This window comes from Poecile atricapillus, chromosome 19, assembly GCF_030490865.1.
Source record: "Poecile atricapillus isolate bPoeAtr1 chromosome 19, bPoeAtr1.hap1, whole genome shotgun sequence".
NCBI classification, from domain to species: domain Eukaryota; kingdom Metazoa; phylum Chordata; class Aves; order Passeriformes; family Paridae; genus Poecile; species Poecile atricapillus.
The window spans coordinates 11,265,176-11,286,554 of record NC_081267.1 but is presented as its reverse complement, the minus strand read 5'-3'; the positions used below and the strand labels follow the sequence as shown (position 1 = coordinate 11,286,554).

Sequence of the window (21,379 nt, the reverse complement as noted above, 5' to 3'; positions counted from 1 at the left end):
TCTTTGAGAGAGATCTCCCCACAGAAGAAGACACCAGCGACCCCACCTCGTCTGTTGGTAGCTATAACCTCCTCTTTTCTCCCTTTACATTGCCTCTTTACCCCTCTCTCCCTCTCTCTCTCTCTCCCCCTCATCTATCACATAATCCATATTGCTGGCACTAAAATAAAGGTGCATTATTACTGTTGTGATTTAAACTGAAATCCCCTGGCATCCTTTTTGCACTCTGAGCTCAAACGAACCTCTCACAACTTCCACTTGTGTTAGGGGATCGTGACACTCGGGAGCGGGGTGACCCAAGGTGTGGCTTAGAGCAAATGCTCCACGGCACAAGGATATTGGTAGGTGCATGGTGGAGACAAGGATGAGGAGGAGACCTCCAGTATGGGTTCCAAAGGCTTCTACCCCACTGGAAGGTCCAGGGACTGAAGACCAAGAACACAACTTTGTGGGGGGTTTTTATATGGGGGAGTTCAGAGGGAGGGTACAAAATTTTAACCAATAGGAAGAAGCTATGGGAGGAGTGGAAGGTTCCATTCAACAATACAATAGGGGAAACAAGGGGAGCAGAGTGGGTCACATGGGCCAATGGGGAATTGGAGATCAGGGGATTTCCAAAGGGGTGGCTCAGGTAGGAGGCTGGCCTAAGGGAAGACTGACAAATGGGTGTAATGACAGATGGGGAACATGTGAAAACAAGGGGTAGGCTTGAGGCAGGATTGATAGAGGTAGGAGGATACAAACTAGGAGCAAACCAATGACTTAGGGGAATAACAGGAGAAACCATTCAAACAAAACACACCACAACAAGAGAACTGTTAACCATTACAGGAAGTGGCATCTTCAGGAGGCAATGGCATGAGAGTGAGCTCTTGCCACATTGACACTGATTGTTCTATGTGGAAAGGGACACTGAAAACTTGCCTCCAGCATTCTCCATGGATCTCAAACTGCCATGTGCCAGGGCTTCCAGATAATCCATGTTCTGATCTCAATCTAGACGGGAGCAGAGATCAGAACCCTTTCCAGGGTGTCCCCAGTGGAGCCATGTCCGCCTTTTGTCTGTCAGGGAAAGAGATGTGGGAAAAGCGGGCAGGTGCCACCCTGCTCCATTTGTGTGCCAGGCCTGAGCTTCAACTGTTTCAGGTTTCTTAGCTAATTTCTCCCTGGCTCCTCTTTAACACGAGCAAGAGAATAGCATCGCACAGTCCAGTTTGACAAATAAGGCTTGTGAACGACTGAGTGCTTCCACTAAATTAAAAATGTGCTTGAAAGCCGACCTTCTGTTCACTCAGGCCTCCTCACCTCTGTAGATGAGGTGAGTTTATAATGCTGGTATGTGGGTTTTAGGAGTATGTGTGTTTTTATCTGTGATAGAGATGAGGAAGTGTTGAATTCTTTCCAGTGAGCTGCCAAAAGCAGTGACTTTAGTCTCTCTTTGGCTGGGGAGTAGCACCGGCCTTGTTGAACGCAGGCAGCAGCACGAGCAGGGCTCCTCCAGTAGCAGGGACACGCCACGAGCCAGGAGAGGACCATGGCACCAGAGGGAACCGTGGCACCAGAGGGGACCGTGGCACCAGCTGTGCCCAAAGTCTGAACAGGGTGGCAAAGTCAGGAGGTGCTGCTTGAACAGCCCAGGCAAGGCCTGGTTAGGAGCCAGGTCTGGGGGCCATCCAAGGAGTCCTGTCAAGAGCAAATGGTTCTAATATTCTCTCTGGGACAAAAAAAGGAGCAATCTTTAGAGTGAACCGGTGCTAATAAATATTTGCGCACATATGGTGGGGTTTCTTTGCAAATGGGCTTTGATGGGGAAATTTCTGACCACATTTGGTTTTACTCTTTAAGTCGAGCACCTGAGTAGCTTTGTTGAGGAATAGAGAATTGTTTGTAGCTCAGTATTTTCTCAGGAGGAGCCTTACATTTTAGCACAGGAGGAAGGTAAGGCAAAGTTTAAAAGCTTTCCCCTCCTGAAATGACACACTTTCCGAGGAAGCTGTGAGGAGAATTCCCCTCAGCCACTGCCAGGGCTGTTTGCCTCCTCTGCAGGCTCAGGATTCTGGGAGTTCCATGAGCCTCAGCTCCCACAGTATTTTCCTCTGAATATTTCTTGTTGTGCAGTATACAGGGAGAATATTTTGTGATAGATTCTCCTCTGGGTTTTGAGGTGAATCTCAGTAATTCCATTGGTTTTCGTGTCCAGATGAACTTTAGATAGATAGGAAGGAAAAGGGAAGAGGTACCATGGAAAATTAATTGCTCAAAATTTGAGAGGCCCAAGCACACTAAAAATGAAGTCTAAACTGAAGAATTTTTTTAATTTTTCTTTTTTTCCCCTGGTAGGTGGGGTAAAACATGAAATGTTAATAAAGTTCTTTGAAAAGATTCAGCAAGCACCTAGCTATATGAGAATCAAAAGAGTGAAGGATAAGACAGGGCATGGGAAGAATCTTCAGCCCTTCCCTGTTGAAGGTAAAAGAGTAGGAAAACTGCCTCTGGCTGTTACCCACAGGTAACGTGTTATTTGTAGCCAACAGCAGATGCCCCAAGCTGTTGGTGGCCCAAGCCCTGCCGTGGCTGCCCCACTTTCAGTCCTAGCTGGACCAGGGTGGCCGGCTCGGGAGGGGAGGAGGTGGGGGGATATCAGGGGGCTTCTGCTTCACAGCCGGGCTGGGGGGCCGTGGAGGAGGCACGGAGTGCTGGTGTTCTGCTTTCCCGGACAACTCCTGCTTCTGAGGCCATGTCTGAGAGCTGTCAAACCAGTCAGTCTTTGGGCTCCCTGGGGGTGAGGGAGAGTTGTGTCTTCTTGGCCGGGAAGGTGGAGCTGCAGCAGGGAGACTGTGGAGAGAGGAGGTGGCTGAGGCCCCCAGCTGCCGCTGGCACACAGGGACCCTCCTGCACAGCAGGGCCCAGAGCTGCCAAGGCTCCCCAGCACGGCTGGAGCTGCTGGCACAGCTTGGCCCAGCTGGACAGCTGCCCCTCAAGGCCCTGGAGAGCAGGGGATGGCTCTGGGCAGGGTCCCTGGCCAGGAGCAGGCCCCAGAGCACCTCTGCTTTTCAAGGACAGTCTCATCCCCACTCTCCTGCCCACCTTGCTTTGCCTCTGCCCACTACTCCTGGGGCTGCTCTTGGCCAGGCAGCCTCAGTGGCAGCCAGCACTGGCTGCAGCCCCAGCGGGCTCCCCAGGACAAGGCCCAGCAATTAAGAGGCCAATGAAAGGCCTGGGCAGCAGCAGAACTCTCAGCAGAGTTATTTGGACAACCAAGGCCTATCCAAAAGTGCACAGCAGCCACACTGGGAATGTTTCCTGACTATGAGCAGCCTTTCAAGAAGCTGGAGGGTGGGGATGAACAACAACTTACCGTTTCTTGTCCTTCCACCACCGGAATCCAACATAGCAGAGAACCATGGAAAGTGGCACTGTGAACAGTATCACTACTGTGCCTATCATGCAGGACTTGCGCACATCCTGCGGGCAGAACACTCTTGGGGTGCTCGGTGGATTCTCAGCATTTATATTTGACTTGCCAAGCGCTTCTGTGGGAGCAATGGGCAGCGTGAGCCTGTGCTGTGCTCCACTACTGAGCTGGCAGCACACTGGATATGGCCAGGACATTCTGTTTCCCCCAGAGCTGGGGCCTGCAGGCACCTTGCTGTCCCTTGGCACAGGCTGTGCCACCCAACAAATCCCAGAAAGCCGAGAGCAGAGCCCAGGGACAGCGCAACTGCTTGGGCAGTGGCTCCTTCCAGGGACAGGGGCCAAACCCATCCCTGAGCAGCCACTGCCACCCCTGACCCTCCCTGCTCCGTGACAGCTCCCCCAGCCCAAGGGGACAGAGCCAGGCCCTGTCAGGGGCCAGTGCAGCCCCTGCCCAGTTTGGAGCCAGGGCTGGCTGTGGCCCTGGGCTCGTGGCAGGGCTGCTGCTCGGGGCTGCTCCTGTGCCTTGGGCCTCTGGATGCTCAGAGCCAGCTCTGGGAGCAGCTGCAGTGGGATGGACATTGGTGCACGAGTCCCATTTCCCAGGGGCTGGGAATGAGCTCCAGAGGCCTGGTAGCCGCAGCACCTCCAGCTTTGGCTGCTGCCGGGCTGTGCAAGGGCAGGCCCTGAGGGAAGAGCAGCTGGCACACAGCCCCACCAAGGGCTTAGCCCAGCACAGCAATTGCCTCCTGTGTCTGGGCCTGGCATCTCCTCCTTTCCTGCATCAGGAGCTGGCACGGAGCGTTTGCTTCCTCTAGCATATGCCATCATCTGCACAGACATTTGCTCCAGCACTTGAGAAAGGAAAAGGGACAGCTGGATAAGATAGAACTGTTCACCATTAGGGGAAGTGGTATCTTCAGGAGGCAATACTTGTCAAAGCCATGGATAAGGGTCAGGAAAATACCCAGGTTATTGGGGCTGGGCCAGGGCCCTCCCTCCTCCAAACACCCCCTTCACCTGAATGACCCCAAGACCAGAAAATTTCAGGGGATCTCAGGGTGTTCATGGCCCGTGCTACACTTTGGGCTCCCTGTCAGCTGATGCCAAATGCCTTCCTGCAGAGGCTGGGGAGAAGCTGCAGCCAGGCCAGGCTGGGAAACAGCCCTGCAGGGCATAAAAGCAGCAGCAGGGCAGTGAGGCTGACATGGATCCCTTCCTGCTGTGCTGGGCATGGCGTGTCCAGATGTGCAGAGAAAGCCCCCAGCTGCTGAGTCTCAGGAGAAGGCTGAGGGACATAGACCCACCATGACGTATATCCAGATCACTCAGCATCTTGTCCAGAAGTTGGGATGCCTCCAGGGATTTCTTGTCTTCTGTGTCTCGGTTCTTCCATCTAGGAGGACCTTAATGGAAAGTAGTTCCATTTCTCCTTCAGTCCAGAGTGGCAGTGAATGCACCTGGGTGGGCTTGCTGCCCTCCAAAGCACTCCCTCATCTCTGCCTTCCACTCAGGAGCAAGACTAGGGGGACCATGTGCCTGCAGTGGCCCCACAATGGGATGGAAGGAGCCCCTTGCATGGCAGTCAGGGGAGAAAGGACTCCCTGGAGCTGCCAGCAGCTCTGAACTGAGCCCCAGGCAGGGCCAGGGCTTGGCAGCGGCAGCCAGAACAGCTCAGGCTCCCTGGGGCCAGAAAGGAGCCACACAAGGCACAGCCCCGGGGCACAGCCCTGAGCCCGGCCCTTCCCTCTCTGCTCTTCTCCATGGCTGCACAGAGCACACAGAAGGAGACACTGGCATTGCACAGTGGAAGAAGATTGACAGCTAAATGCTCCTTCCTCCCGCTGACAGCAATGATGTGGGATCACTCAGGGCTCCAGAAGGGAGCAGGGCAAGGTTTCCAGAATCCACCAACCTTCAGACTCTTAAGGGAAATGGCACGTGAGTGAGCTCTTGCCACCTTGACACTGATAATTCTGTGGAGAAAGGGACATTGAGAACTTGCCTCCAGCATTCTCCATGGATCTCAAACCATTATGTCCCAGGGCTTTCAGATACTCCATGTCACCATCCCAATCTAGAAGAGAGCACAGATCAGAAGCATTCCATGTTGTGCTGGGATCCCCTTCTGCCTTAGGGAACTGGGCACTGCAAGGGGTTTGGGTAAGGCTGTGGGAGCCAGATGTCAATGGACATGGCCAAAGCTGCAGAGGGGCCTGGGGAGCTCTAGGTTGGCCCTGGACACTCTCAACACTTTTTCCATGCTCTGTGCAAAATCCCTGAAAGGCAGGCACTGCCAAGCAGCAGAGATGGCAGCTCAAGCCTCAGCAGGGTTCAGGCCCAGAGGCACAGCAATTACCTCCTGGGACTGTGACTGTGCCTGGCATGGCCTCCCTTCCTGCAGCAGAGGCTGCCCATGAGCCACTGCTTCCTCTGGGAAACGCTGCCTTCAGCACAGCCTTTGGGTTCATCTCTGGAGGAAGGAAGAGCCACAGCTGGATGGGATGGAACCATTCCCCTTTCAGGGAAGTGGTATCATCATGAGGCGATACTAGTCGAGGTCATGGATAAGGATTAGGAAATCATATAAACTTATGGGATTGGCCAGAGCCCTCCGTCCTCCAAACAGCCTCTGAACCTCTGAACCTGATCTACCCCAAGATCCCAAGAAAATTTCAGGGGATCTCAGGGTGTGCATGGCCCATGGTGCAGTTTGGGAATCCTGTCAGCTGATGCCAAATGCCTTCCTGCAGAGGCTGGGGAGAAGCTGCAGCCAGGCCAGGCTGGGAAACAGCCTTGCAAGACATGAAAGCAGCAGTGGGGCAGTGAGGCTGCCATGGATCCCTTCCTGCTGTGCCAGGCATGGCGTGTCGTGATGTGCAGAGAAAGCCCCTGGCTGCTGAGTCTCAGGAAAAGGGCTAAGGGATGCGGACCCACCTTGTCCTCCCTGCAGCATTTCCTTCAGCATTTGCTGCATGGTATTGGATGGCTCATGGGGTTTCCAGTGTCCTGTATATTTGTTCTTTCCTCTTGGAGGACCTTATAAAAAATATATATATCCATTTCCCAGGAATGGATCCTACAAAATCAGGGTTCAGCCTGTGGGATCAGCAAGGACAAAATACTCACCCCTGCGACGGGAGCTGGGCTTGCGTGCAGCATCCAGCCCAGGAGCCTGGAAAGTCCTCCCTGCAGACACACCTGTAACTCAACAGCCACAGAAACTTCTGTCATCTCTGCTGATCTGCACAGGCAGCACTGAGCCACAGGAGTGGTGAGGGGATCAAGCAGGGCAAGGGCACACACGTGCACGGCTCTGTCCTGGCACCTGCAGCGATGCTGCCCCGGCCGAGCCTTGGGCTCTGAGCTGTGGGTACGGAGGAGCCCGCTGGGCCCGAGGTACTGGCTCTCCCCTGGAGAGGAGATACTTTTCTGTAAGAGCGACACAATGTCGCCCCCAGGGGTCTTTGAGTTAGTTATGTTAAACTGTTGTGTTTCATTGGTGTTCCCCCCTGCTGTCCCACCCCAATACAGGTATCTCAGGCTTCCCCCCGCCCCTCTCCTTCCCCATAAATATCCCGGGTTTTCTTCTGTTCGAGAGATTCGCTGTTACCGGCACCCTTTGCCGAAGCTTTGCCTGAATAAAGGCTTGTGCCTCGGTGGAACGCTGGACCAGCTGTCTCGTCCCTGCTTCCTGTGTTGCCTGCCGCCGCCGCTGCCGAGCTGAGCTGAGCTGAGCTGAAATCACTATACTATTACTGAGCTGAGCTGAAATCACTATACTATTACTGAGCTGAGCTGGAATCACTATACTATTACTGAGCTGAGCTGGAATCACTCGACTGCTCGAAGCTGCTCACATGCGCTTCGGGCCAGCCTTTCTCAAGGCTGCTTCTGGAGAAGTCGCGGTGCTCCGGGCTTTCCGCCGCGGCGGCACTGAGCTGGCAGTTCTCCCAGGGGGAAAGGCCTTCACCTACCCTCACCATCTCCCAGAGCCTCAGTCCTGGATGTGGGTTGGGAAGCCAGATCACCTTCACCGAGAAGCTTGGCTGGAAAGAAAGGTAGGACAGAAGAGCTCCCGTGGCTCTGTAAGAGATCCTCAGGCTCCCTGGGGCCAGCAAAGGAGCCACACAAGGCACAGCCCTGGGCCCGGCCTCTTCCCTCTCTGCTCTTCTCCGTAACTGCACAGAGCACACAGAAGGAGACACTGGCATTGCACATGGGGAGAAGATTGACAGCTAAATGCTCCTTCCTCCCACTGACAGCAATGCTGTGGGATCACTCAGGGCTCCAGAAGGGAGCAGGGCGGGGTTTCCAGAATCCATCAACCTTCAGACTCTTAAGTGAAGTGGCACGTGAGTGAGCCCTTCCCACACTAACAATGATTATTCTGTGGAGAAAGGGACATTGAGAACTTGCCTCCAGCATTCTCCATGGATCTCAAACCATCATGTCCCAGGGCTTTCAGATGCTTCATGTCACCATCCCAATCTAGAAAGGAACACAGATCAGAAGGATTCCATGGTGCGCTAGGATCCCCTTCTGCCTTAGGGAACTGGGCACTGCAAGAGGTTTGGGTAAGGCTGTGGGAGCCAGATGTCAATGGACATGGTCAAAGCTGCAGACTGGCCTGGAGAGATCTGGGCTGGCTCTGGTAACTCTCCACCCTCTTTGCAGGCCCTGTGCAACATCCCTGGAGGGTCAGCAGGATCTGCCCAGGGCCCTTGAGGACTCTCTCCCTCCCACAGAGGAAAGCCTCCCTAAAGCCCTGGGGAAAACCATCCGTAACGCTTCCAAGGGAGAAGGAAGTGCTATACCTGGAAAGGGGACTGAGGCCGCCTGTTCACCTGCTCCCTGTGCTCGCCACGGAGCAGCCTGGGCAGCCCTGTCAGGCAGGGCCACTGCCAGGAGGAGCAGGAGGAGGAGGCGCAGAGCAAAGGCCATGGTGCCTTGCCCTCTGCCAGTCCTGCAGCTCTTGCTGCCACCACTGTCCTGACACCGCTGTCCCAATGTCAGCACCGCTGCTGCCGCCGCCACTGCTGCCACAACAGTCGTGGTCAAGGACTGACTGCTCGGTCCTTGTGGTGCTGTGCAACCACGGGGCTCTGGGACCTCTGTGACCTCAGAGCCTGCTGTCACCTCAGCCTGCTGTCACCCCACAGGCTGCTGTGACCTCATGGCCAGGGTGGAATTGTGTGGGGAGTGGGATCTGCCTTCTTCACTAGGGAGCTCATCCTGCCCAGCAGCTCTGTCCAAGGGCTATGACAGGGTCCCAGCCCAGCTGATCTCACAGGCTGGGGGATGAAGGGATGGAGAGCAGCCCTGCACAGAAGGACTTGTGGCTGCTGCAAGGTGAGAGGCTGGACATGAGCCAGCCATGTGCCTCCAAAGGAGGGTGCCCAGCAGCTTGAAGGAGGTGATTCCACCACCCCTCTGCTCTGGTGTCAGCCCACCTGGAGTACTGCATCCACCTCTGGGTGCCCAGCACAGGAAGGACATGGTCCTGTTGGAACTAATCCAGAGTAGGGACAAAATGCTCTGAGGGCTGGAGCCCTTCTGCTTTGAAGACAGGCTGGGATAGCTGGGGGTGTTCAGCCTGGAAGAGAGAAGGCTCCACAGAGACCTGATTGCTACCTTTCAGTACTTTAAGGGGGCTTGTAAAAAAGATGGGACAGAATTTTTAGTAGGGCCTGTTGTGAGAAGACTGAGGGGGAATGTTCTCAATCTAAAAGATGGTAAATTCAGACTAGACATAAGAAAGACATTTTATACACTCTGGGTTTGAAACCCTGGCAGAAGTTGCCCAGAGAGGTGGGCATCCATCCCTGCTGACATTCAAGCTCATGCTCTGAGCAACCTGATCTAAAGGTGTCCCTGCTCTCTGCAGGGCATTGGACTAGATGGCCTTTAAATGTCCCTTCCAAGCCAAGCCATTCTGTGCTGCTGTGCACCAGCAAAGCAGTGCTGGAATAATGCTGGGGTGATGATGCTGGCACCTGTGTTTTGGTAGTTGTGCCATTTAGCTGTTGGCCAAGAGAGGACTGATGGGCTGCACAGTGAAGTCTGCAGAGAACAGTGTGCTCAAGGAGAAACAGGAGAGGAACAGGGCTTCCAACTCAGATAAACACCAACATTTTGCTGCCCATTCCTTGTTAAGAACTAAAGGGATGTCCTGAAGATCCCTTCAATGTGGGTGCACTATTGGCTGTATCAGTACTTGTGTTCTGTAAGACAGGTGAGTTGTTACAGCTTCTTTCCCCATTTATCACTGGATAAAATCCAAATACTGCATTGCTCCATGTCTACTTTCTTCCAAGTAAAGGCACATTTTGTTCATTCTTGAGTGGAACATATTCATCTGTTAACAAGCAAATTCTTCTTGCCATTCACACAATGTTGATTTGCTCTAATAAGATTGTAATTAGGATCTACCTCTCATTGTAATTAAGACTGATGGATTGTGAGGCAAAATGTTGTGCAATTTGCCCTGGAGAGAGTTTTTCTCTAATTCAATGACATATGAAGACAGGTGTAGCCTACCATACTTGTGGCATTAGTCTCCCACTCTGTCCTTTTCTCTCACCCAAGGGGAGGATTGAGGTCTGCAGGTCTCATCTGTGCACAGAAAGAGTTAATATCTCACTCAGGCCTGCAGATGGTCAGGATGGTTTCTGCTGGGCAGTGGCCGAAGCAGTCACGGTGATGGATTTCAGACCGTGCTGGGGCTGTGCCAAGATCTCAGGGTGCCCGGCCAGAACAGTCGTGGCTGTTCTGCCCTCATGGCTGGTCCCAGGCCCCTGCTCCCTTCAATTCCAGCTGCGGGCCGATGGCTTCCCCTCCCTGTGCCCGGCAGCCGCTGGGGCCGCGCGGGCCGTGGTGAAGGGGCCTGGCCCAGCCCAGAGCCGCTCCCGGGGCCTGGCGGAGCCCGGCTCGGTGCAGGCCAGGCTGGAGCAGGGCCGGCCTGACCAGCACCCAGTTAACTCTTCACAGCTGGAAACAACAGAGAGCTTTCCTGGGCTTGCCTGTTTTTAAAATGGGGATTTCACACAGGAGGATACAGCTTCAAAATGGTTTCATAGGTTGTCAGTTCTCAGAGCCAGCCAGCTGTTGGTTTTGCTAAGCACAGAGGAAGCTCTTAGCAGCCCCCTCCTAGAAAAATCATTTGCATAGGTGGCTTCTTCCCTCCTCACCAAGTATCAACTAATATAAAACCACCACAGACATTCAGGGTGTAATAGGAAGCAATTTTGAAGCAATTGTTTTAAAGCAAAAATCAGTTATTAAGCACAGAGATTGATGTCACTCCCCCAGACCACTGGAGAGGGACAGTAACTCTGCCACCTGCCCCCTGGCCAGCCCATTCCAATTCCCAATCACTCTTTCTGGGAAGAACTCCTTCCTATTGTCCAGCCTAAACCTGCCCTGGTGCAGCTTAAGGCTGTGTCTCCTTGTCCTGCCCTCCAGCAGATCCCCACTCGCAGCCAGCTTGGTGTCATCTGCAATTTGTGAGTGCTGGACTCGACCCCCTCAGCCAGACCCTCAGTGAAGATATTAACCAGGACTGGGCCCAGCACAGATCCCTGGGGACACCACCAGGGACTGGACACCAGCTGGATGCAGCACCATCCCCACCACTCTCTGGGCCCGGCCTCCAGCCAGTTCTGCAGCCAGCAAAGAGTGCTCCTGTCCAAGCCGTGGGCTGCAGCTTTTCCAGGGAATGCTGTGGCTCTCCGTGTCCAAGGCCTTGCTGAAGTCCAGCTCAACACATCCAGAGCCTTTCCCACACCCACCAGGCGGGTCAGCTGGTTATAAAAGGAGATCAGGTTGGTCAGGCAGGACCTGCCCCTCCTAAAGCCACGCTGGCTGGGTCTGAGCCCTGGGCCATCCTGGAGGTGCCGTGGGATGGCACTCAAGGGGATCTGTTCCAAAACCTCACCAGGCACCGAGCTCAGGCTGACAGGCCTGCAGTTCCCCAGAGCCTCCTGCCAGCCCTTCTTGGGGATGGGCTCACACTGGCACCTCCAGTCCTCTGGGACCTCCCCAGTGAGCCAGGACTGATGAGGAGAAATGATGGAGAGCAGCTTGGGGAGCTCATCCACCAGCTCCCTCATCCCCCTAGCATGGATCCCATCCCATCCCATCCACCTGTGAGCATCTGAGTGGCTCAGCAGGTCTCTGACTGCTTCCTCCTGTATTACAGGGGGCTCTTCTGCTCCCTGTCCCCATCTACCAGCTCAGGAGAACATTTGTCCTGAGGAAAACCTGTCTTAATGTTGAAAACTGAGGCAAAGAAGGTGCTGAGTACCTCAGCCTTTTCCTCATCTTTGGTAACCATATCCCCCCCAATAAGGAATGGAGGTTGTCCGTACCTTTCCTTTTGCCATTAATGTATTTATAAAAACATATTTATTATCCTTCACAGAAGCAGCCATGTTAAGCTCTAATTGAGCTTTCACCTCTCTGCGTTTCATTCTGCATGACCTAATGACATCCTTAAACATTTCCTGAGTTGCCAGTCCCTCTGGCCAAAGGTGATGCACACTCATCTTTTCCCTGAGCTCCTGCAAGAGCTCCCTGCCCAGCCAGGTTTGTCATTTTCCTCACCAGCTCATTTTTTGTCACAGGGGGACAGGCTGTTCCTGCTCCTTCAAGATTTTTTCCTTGAACTGTGTCCATCCTTCCTGGAATCTTTTCTTTTAAAAGTCTCTTTCCCTTAAAAAAAATCAGATTTGGTACTCCCCAAATCTGCATCCTTAATTGGCTGAAGTCTCCTCTTTGTAAGTCCAGTGTAGGAATTTTGTTGATGCCCCTCCTTCTTTCACAGAATATTTCAAAACTCGATGATTTCATGGTCACTGTACCCCAGGCAGCCTCCAACCCCCACATCCCCCAGCAGCCCTTCTCTGTTTGTGAGCAGCAGGAGACACAGCTTTCCTTGGCTGTGGCAAGAGAAGGAAACCTCCCCAAAGTGCAGCTTGGCAGGTTCAGCCTGGAGGGGAGGAGAAAGAAAAGTCCCTGCCAGGGTAGAATTTTGGTGCAGGAGGTGTCCCAGCGTGAGACTGGACCATGCCATGGCTGAGTGTGCCAGGAGCCGGCAGTCAGTGGGGCCCAGGGATGCTCCAAGGCACTTGGAGTTTTGCTTCTGACTCCTTGAGCAGCTCCTTCAACCTTCTCTCAGTGCCTGAGGGTCCTGGACTCAGCCCCAAATCCAGCCTGGGGTTCATTAAAATACAGAAAGCCTCGGGGGCTCTTTCTCTTCCTTCCATTGTCTTCAAGTCCAAGGCTTGTGCAGCTGCTTGGAGTCAGTTTGGAGTTCTGTTGAGGAGGAAGATTTGAAAATCCACCACTTTTTTTTTTTTTTTCTATGAATGGCATATTTTTTTTGTTTTCTAATTTAGAGAGAAGGTGACAGAAGCATTCCCCAAGTGATCTTGATGCTGAATGTCTCCTTGGGAGGTCTGGTCACAGAGAAGAATGAGCCCCTTGTGGGCTGCCCCTGTTTGGACAACCTGCTCCTCACCCCGAGCCTCAGCATGTCTGACATTGCCCACCTGGGATTGACATCCCAAAACATTGGAAACATTTATCAACTTTTCTTTATAATGAAAATCTAATAAATTAATAAAAATAAGTTTTTAATTTTTACAATAATATTATTCTGTATTTTTACAACCTAAGTTTTATATTTATATTAAAGAATTGATACATTTTCAGGGACAAAAAACACTATTGGTCTTTGGTTCTAAGTAGCACAATTCCCTTCATTAATTAATTGATCACTATTTCTCCCACTTTATGCTAATTACTCCTATTTTTAGTCCTTTGATCATATTTTTTAATAATTTTCTCAGACAGGGTAAAAAGGACAACTTTGAGGTCCATGGGGACTTTTCTGGGGAACATTTGGGGCAGTTTTGGGTCTGGGGAGGGAATTCAGGGACAACCTCGGGGTCTGGAGGACACCTGGGGGAGCCAGGTGGGCACTTGGAGGGGCACTTAGAGATTCTGTGGGACAGTTCGGGGTCCGTGGGAGCACTTGGGGGTCCAGGGGGGCACTTGGAGGTCAGGGAGGGGAATCTGGGGCCCTTCGTGGTCCGTGCGGGCACTTGCGGCGCCGTAACAGGACTCCGTGGGGCGCGGCGGATGATGGGAGTTGTAGGCGCCGGTATAATACGGTTTAATGAGGCCGCGGAGCATCACGGGAGTTGTAGGCGCAGCTCCAATGGGTTCCGGTGAGGCGCGGGGCATGACGGGAGATGCAGTCCCGGCTGGAATAGCGCTCTATAGGCGCCGCGGAGCATGATGGGAGCTGTAGTCCCGGAAGTGGCTCGGAAGGCGCGTTTGGCGGTGCGGGGAAGCGCTTGGAGAAAACTTTTGCGTCCGATCCGTGCTGCAGGTGCTGGGGGCGAATGTATACGGCTCGTGAGCACTTGGGGGGAACCTGGGGAGCTCTAACCGGGCTCTTTAGGGCGCGGGGCACGGCAGGAGGTTTGGGCGCGGAACTGTGTTGTGGGATGATGGGAGATGAATTCCCAGCAGTGGCTGGAAGGGGAATCTGTGGGGTCGGGAGCATTCAGGGATCCAGGGACGCGTTGGGGGGGCGGTTCTCGAATGGGCGCTGAGGGGGCACTCAGGGATCCTGGAGGGTTTGGGGGAGACTTATGGGACATATGGGGGGCGATCCCGGGGCTTCTGGGGAGCGCAGGGCATATTCCCAGTTCCTCACAACCTGGTCTCAGTTGCCCCCTGCAGGCACCTACTGACTGCCAGTATGATCCCAGTATGATCCCAGTATGATGTCAGTACACAGCCAGTGCAATCTCAGCCACTGCCAGGATGATCCCAGTACAAACCAGTCCCTGCCAGTGCTGCCACTCCTGGGATCCCCCAGCCCTCTCTGTGTTCCCCCCTCCCGCATCTCCCCAGAGCAGCCCCAAGGGCTGGCAGTCCCCAGCCAGGGTCCCCAGCCAGCCCCAGGTTGGATCTGCAGCCCCCAATTTTCCCAGTTTCCCTCTCCTTTTCCCCGGGCCGGGTTCCCCCCGTCCCCAGCGGGTGGGAGCAGCGGAGAGCCCCGCGCTGCCCATCCCGACCTGTCCCGGCTCCATCCCCGCTCCTGCCGTGGGCTGTGAGGGGTTCGGGAACGGGGCACCGAGGGTGTCACTGCTCCTGGGGGAGGACGAGGAGGAGGAGGAATAAATGAGGATGAGGGTAAGGAGAAGGAACCACAAGGTCGACCACTCCCTGAATTCATAGCCCCTCTCCTTTGGGATCATCACCCCCCATCCCACAGCTGACCGGGCAGGGGGAGCTTTGCCCAGATATCCTGGGGGGGGGTCCCTGGTTTGGGTTTATTTTGGGGGAGGATGTTTGGAGAATGTGGAACTCCAAAGCTGAGCGGAAAATTCTACTTGGGGGGACATTGGGGGGGTCCCACCATCCCTAAGTGGGGAGATGGAAACAGGGGGAACTTTTCGGATTCCTGGCACTTCCAGCAGCCTGGGGAGGGCAAGGACTGAGCAGAGGGGTGATCCCCAGTACAAGCGTGACTCCCAGCAGCTGGGACAGAGGGGAACCCTTGAACCCCAGACAGGAGAGACTCGAGATGGGGAACTCCTGGGAGGCATTTTCAGGGCTGAATCTTGGTGTTTGGAAGGTTTTATGGACCCTACATGTTTGGTGACTTCTAGAGATGAGCTTGGACAGAGGGACCTGCAAACTCAATGTCCTCATGCCTTGTATTTCCCCAAACCAGGGTTTCTCATTCCCAAACGTTGGCTGGATGGAGAGGAAGGCTGTGAGGAAGAGGAAGATGCCCCGGGACACCCAAGCAGGTGAGGAAGAAGTCAGTGCCCCTTTCCCCCTCTCTCCTGCTCCATCTCCCAGCCCAGCATGGCCCCCGGCTGCAGGACAACCCCGCTGCCGACGCCGTCCTGCCGGGGACGCACTGGGGGGATCTCCTTCCCCTTCCCTCTGGCACGGAGGCAAATCCCATCCTCTCCTTGTCCTTCCTCCCCCAGACAAGGAGCTGCGGATGGAAACCAGGGAGGACAAATCCCCACGGCAGAACCGCGTGGAAGGGGCTGATTTGAGCAGCTCCACAGTGCAGGAATCCAATGGGGAGGAAAATCCCCGGAGATCCCGCAGGAGGAGGGGCTCCAAACCCAGCCCAGGGTGCTCTGAGGAGGAAAGACCCACCATGTGCCGGGATGGTGGCCGGAGATCCAGCCAAGGCTCTGAGCTGGTGGTCCATGAGCAGCCTCAGGATGGGGAGAAGCGCTACAAGTGCTTGGAGTGTGGGAAGAGCTTCAGCCAGAGCAACAGCCTGATCAGTCACCAGATGATCCACACTGGGGATTGGCCCTACAAGTGTGGGGAATGTGGGAAGGGCTTCAGCTTTAACTCCAAACTCATCATCCACCAGCGCATCCACACTGGGGAGAGGCCCTACGAGTGTCCTGAGTGTGGGAAGAGGTTTCGGATCAGCTCCAGTCTCCTCGTGCACCAGAGGATTCACACAGAGGAGAGGCCCTTCCGCTGCCCTGACTGTGGGGAGGGCTTCAAGCACAACTCCACGCTCACCATTCACCGGCGCATCCACACTGGGGAGAGACCCTTCGAGTGTGGGGAATGTGGGAAGAGCTTCAGCCGGAGGTCCCACATGATCCGCCACCAGAGGACCCACTCCGGGGAATGTCCCTATGAATGTGAGGAATGTGGGAAGAGCTTCAGCCGGAGGTCCCAACTGACCATCCATCAGATGATCCACACTGGGGAGAGGCCGTACAAGTGTCCAGAATGTGGGAAGAGGTTTCAGACCAGCTTCCAGTTCCTCAGGCACCAACAGATTCACACAGAGGAGAGGCCCTTCCGCTGCCCTGACTGTGGGGAGCGCTTCAAGCAAAACTCCCACCTCATCACCCACCGGCGCATCCACACTGGGGAGAGGCCCTACAAGTGTGAGGAATGTGGGAAGGGATTCAGCCAGAGCTCCAGCCTCAGTACCCACAAACGCATCCATACCGGGGAGAGGCCCTATGAGTGTCCCCAGTGTGGGAAGAACTTCTCAGACAGCTCTCACTTGACCAGACACAAACGGAAGCACCAGTAAGGGAAGCCCTGCGAGTACTCCTAGTGCAGGAAGAGCTTCGTGCGCTGCTCCAACTCCATCCCCCATCAGTGGACCCGCGTAGGGCAGAGCCCTGATGGCACACGTTCCCTGTATCTGTGTTGGGAAGACACTGGGCTGGTGGTCATTTTGGTTTGGTTCTAGTTATCTTTAGATTCGTCTTCATCCCTTCGAAACAGACTAAATTGGGGTAAAAATCAACAAATTAATGGCATCTAAAACCTCACATTTTACTAGTGCTTCAAGAGAATCTGAGAATCAGGGACCTACTTGAGCATATTTGGGGGTTGTGGGGGTATTTGGTGTAGTTGTCTCCATTTCTTGGCACTCAAAGAGATGAGGGGCTTCAATCTGTCACCTCAAGACCTCTCAGTGCCTCTCAATGCTACTCAGTCCCACCCCAAAATTATTCAATTCCACCCCCCCTCAGGCTATGATGCCCTTAGTTTTAGCTTTCATATTTTTCATTTTCTGCACTGCCTAGGTTTGTAGTTTTGAACTTCATATTAATTCAAATATAGGGAGAGGCCATGGGGCATTCCCCTGGGATCTCTCCAATTTTTGGAGGGCACAGCCACCCTTTTATCCTAATTCCCGGCCGTACGTCCCTTCTCCCTTTCCCCATAGGCTGAGGTACTTTAGAGGTACAGACTTCCTGGTACGCCTGATACCTGAGATACCATCCCCCCTCCCCCCAGTGCATAATCTCCTTCTTAGTTCTTAATCCTTGTGGAATTTTATGGTGTTTCCCCAGTGTCTCTTTCATCTTTCAGTTGAATCCATCCCATTGTTTCTGTTAACTCTCAGTGATAGTTTCATTTTATCAGCAGACTCACAGTTTGTTTTTAAAGACAAGTGTCACTCTGATAGTATAAGGTTTTAAAATCTTAGAAAATTCGGGGACTTAGAAAGAAAGTTAGGTTTGGCGAGCCCGGGAAAAGTAGGCCCTGGGAAATGTTAGGCCTTGTGCTTGTTAAAGATCAGGTCAAACTGCACCTGTGTAATCAATATATGATAAATTATACAATTGTTAGATGTGTTTAGATATAATTATTGTTTAGAGAACATGAGTAATAATGTTAGGGGGTTGAGAGGGATCACAAGAAATCCATGCTTGGGTAAAAACAATGCATACAATAGAACAATGTAAGTTTAATAATTAATATGAAAGTTATGTAACGATAGAGTATAAAAACATGTTCAACTCAAAACCAAGTCAGGTCAGATTTGGGTATGTGTACCCCTGACACCCAGAGCTCTTCAATAAAGCACCTTCATATAACCATTCGTGGTTGTGTGTGATCCTGAACGCTAACATTTTGGCGACCCAGATGGGACCTTGTGAGTGCTGCTGAGCGAGCTCACGACCCGATCACGCTCCAGCCGGCACCGAGGGATTCTCAGGGACCCCATCAGCTGCGACCGTCTCCGCTGCTCACAACTTCCCCAGGAGAGAAAGGTAAGGTGCTTTACTTTGGTTTGGGTGCCTGCCAGTAAGACACAGTGAAAGCTGCACGTGGTTGGGCTAAAGGAATTCCCATTGGTATTGCCCAGGCACCGTCCGTCAGACGACTGCGAAAGAGTCACAGGTTCAGCATTTGTGGTGTATTGTAGTTATACTATGGAGAAGCTTAAAGGGATTTTGGGCAGCAATGCTCCCATACTGAGTACTTCTCCTTTGGGGTGTTTATTAGCACATTGGAAACAAGGTAACTTTGGGGAAGAATTACATAAGACTAAATTAATTTCAGTGAGATCTCCCCACAGAAAAAGACCCCAGCGACCCCATCTCGTCCGTTGGTAGCTATAACTTCCTCTTTCTCTTTTCTTTGTTTTCTTTATCTCTCCTCCTCTCTCTTCCTCTATCGCATAACCCTTGTTGTTGGCACTAAAATAAAGGTACATTATTGTTGTTGTGATTTAAACTGAAATCCCTTTGTGTCCTTTTTGCACTCAGATCAAACAAACTTCTCGCAACTCCCACTCGCGTTAGCGAATCGTGACATTTAAACTGGAGTCACGGACAGCTTTTCTGACAGACAGAAGGGGCTGCAGGTTTGTTGTGCAGTCTGTATTAGGGGAAGGATGTCTCGCTCCAGCTGCACCTAGCGCGACACTCCCAAGAGTGAGCGGTGTCTAGAAAGCAAGGGGGGCGACTCGAATTTCCTGCAAACTGCACCCGCCGAGGTGAAAAGCACCCCACACTCACTTGAGGGCTCTGTCTGCAGAATTTCACAAAAGATCTCTTAGTGCAAAAGGGCGGGACTTTTTGTTGTTGTTGTGTGTATGAATTTTGCCTGCTTGGTGTAGCAAAGAGACAACCAGAATTTTAAACTGAAAGAGTGCCTCCCAAGCAGATTTGGTCTTTTCACCCATACAGGGAAGCAAAAAGTTGTGTGTGTGTATGTATAATTTAAGTCTATACCTCCCTGTATTTGTAAAAATGACTGAAAACGGCAGTGCAGAAGTTAAAGCTGCATTTTATGCACTGTTAGCAAAATACAATGCCAGACCTTCTCCAGGAAAGGAAGAGTGGGTGCTTAGTAACTGATTTAATTTGAAAAATGTGATTCATAGAGTATTTTTCACAACATGAAACAGAATTTAAACTGGGCAAAAATAAAACTATACTCTGCTCAGTTTTGGGAGCTTGTCTTACAGCAGCTATAGAAACTTGCTTTAAGTGAAGAAGTGAGGAAAGAACTATAATAGACTCCCTCTAAAACCTAGTTAAAATTTTGTAAAAACAATTGGATGAAGAAAGGAGTAAGATCAATCTGTTGTGAGCAGCCCTCCATGATAAAAAAATTAAAAAATGATGACTTGCTAAAAGAAACAAGAGAGGGAAACCCCTCTCATTAATCAAATTTACCCTCAAAAGGAGCTAACTTGGATAAAATCGTGGGGAACACTGGTGTCCTAGTTTGAAACCTCTAATTAAAACAGAATATAATTATATCAATGATAAGGATCTTGATCTACATATAACCATGAAAAGAAAAAAAAAAAGAAAAAAAGAAAAAAAGGGAGTACAGGCGTCTCCCTCACGAGTCAGAGACAGAATACATATTCCGAGTGTCTCTCACTGAAGGAGATCAAATTCGATTGAGAGAACGGGAATCCAGTGGGTACTGGGGACATGGAATCTTCTTAACAGCAGGAGACAGACATAACCCATGGTCTCTAACTCAGCATGCAGCTTATTGGGCAGAGGGGCTTAACCCCTTGGAAAGGGGGGACCCTATAGCTATAGTGAGTACCCCCAACCAACTACTGGAAAACATTCCCAAAGCTGCCTGCTTGCAAATGATACACAAAAGAAAATTAATTGCTGGCTATGAATCACCAATGTTGTTACCTGTGAAAACTGAAATTATGGCCCCTTTAATTCAAGGCCTTCCAGAATCACTTAAACCTACAGCAATTTTTCTCAAAAAAACCCATAGCAGCTATAACCCCTGTGGATAGACTAGATAGATTTCTTGGGAGCCTGACCGATTGACCTGGTTCCACTGATCCTGGGTTTACTCTCTTCACCACCCCCTCTCAGCCGACAGGTTCACAACTGCGTTCTCCTACTAGAAACCATAAAATTTGGACATGGAGAATAGTTGCAAAAGAGCTAATTAATTACAGTAGAAATTATGGACCTGTAAAAATCCCAGAAGAAAAATCAGAGAAAGCAAAGGGTGTTAGATACATTGGTTCTCTTAACGAAAACCCAGAAAAGAGAAAACAAATCTCTAACCACCAGTATTGGTGGTCACTAGAGATTAAGAAAGGGGTCCTCAGAAACGTAATGGATGGCTTATCACTTAAAAGTTTAGTCGAGTAGTTTCTAATTGGCCCTGTCCCAAGTTCATAGTATGGAATGCCCCATTGTATAACCCAGCACACCTCCATAGGCTCTGGGCTGTGAGCCAAAGCAGTCTCCTTCTCAGCTTCTGGCAGTGGAGCCCAAACAGCCTCAGAATCAGGGAAACTGGTAACTGCCTCTCATGGGTGAGCAGAGAGGGGGAAGTTAGTTGTATTTAAAATGCTCACTAGAAATAACAAAACTGGAGACGTACTGATCACAGCAATAGTGGGTCACAAACGTGCGCCTATTACTTCTGTAGTTAACACTAGAGCCCAAATTTCTGTGTTGACCAATACAGACTAGTACAGGATTTGAGAGCAATAAATGGGATAACTGAAGTTATTTACCCAGTGGTAGCTAAACCTTGCACATTGTTAACATCTGTAAAAGAGAAATATAAATGGTTTACTGTAATTGATTTAAAAGATGCCTTTTTCTGCATACCTCTTGACAAAGAAAGTAGGAAACTGTTTGAGTAGGAAAATCCAGAAAATGGAAGGAAAATTCAGCTCACCTGAACACGACTCCCACAAGGATACAAGAACAGTCCAACCCTATTTGGAAGCCTGCTGGCTCAGGAGCTGGAGATTTGCACTGAGAATGAGCAAGTACTGAGAGAACAGTACCTGCTGTTACAGTATGTTGATGATATACTGACAACTTCAGAAAAGAAAACAACCTGCATAAAGGTAACAATTGAAATTTTAAATCAGCTGGGAATGGGAGGATATAAGGTGTCTAAAGAAAAGGCACAACTTGCCCTGCAGACTGTGATTTACCTTCGGTGTGAAATCTCACAAAGGCAATGTAAGCTGGGTACTAATTGTATTCAAGCTATTTGTGCTATTCCAGAACCCCAGAACCTGCATGAGCTGCAAGTTTTCCTTGGGATGACAGGGTGGTGCCGCCTGTGGATCATGGACTATGGACTAATTGCAAAAGCCCTGTATGAAGCCCAGAAGACGCAACTGTTTACCTGG

The 21,379-nt window shown here is 51.7% G+C and overlaps 1 pseudogene; it reads left to right on the top strand.

The window, feature by feature from the left end:
- Window positions 1–21,379, top strand: part of LOC131586346 (zinc finger protein 850-like) — a 152,559-nt pseudogene that overhangs the window by 24,687 nt on the left and 106,493 nt on the right.